The following is a 400-nucleotide window of genomic DNA, read 5'->3' as shown; positions in this document are numbered from 1 at the left end:
ATCAAATCAAGTTGAGATGGTTTGGGTTTGGTTCAATTGATTTTGGGTTAAGGATTTTGGACTGAGACCAAGTTGGTTCAATGGATTTTTGTATAAGAATTGAGTTGGTTCAAGGCTGGTTCAGTGAAATTGAGTTTGGTTCAGTGAATTTGAGTTTGGTTCAATGGAATTGAGGTTGGTTCGAGAATGGTCTAGCCCCGATTTGAGTTGGCTTAAGTGCAATTGGAGACCAATTTGATTATGCAAGGTCAGGTTTGAACCGATTGGAGTGAGTGGGCCAATAGAGAGTCTATTATTATTTTTGTATTTTTATTTTTGAGTTTTAAATGTAGTATTTATTTTTGTTATATTATTACATTAGGGTGTTGTTCGGGTCTTGGGAGGGAGTTCGAGTCTAGCA

Source organism: Dioscorea cayenensis, chromosome 11, assembly GCF_009730915.1.
Source record: "Dioscorea cayenensis subsp. rotundata cultivar TDr96_F1 chromosome 11, TDr96_F1_v2_PseudoChromosome.rev07_lg8_w22 25.fasta, whole genome shotgun sequence".
Taxonomy (NCBI): Eukaryota; Viridiplantae; Streptophyta; class Magnoliopsida; order Dioscoreales; family Dioscoreaceae; genus Dioscorea; species Dioscorea cayenensis.
This window is presented reverse-complemented; position numbering follows the sequence as displayed.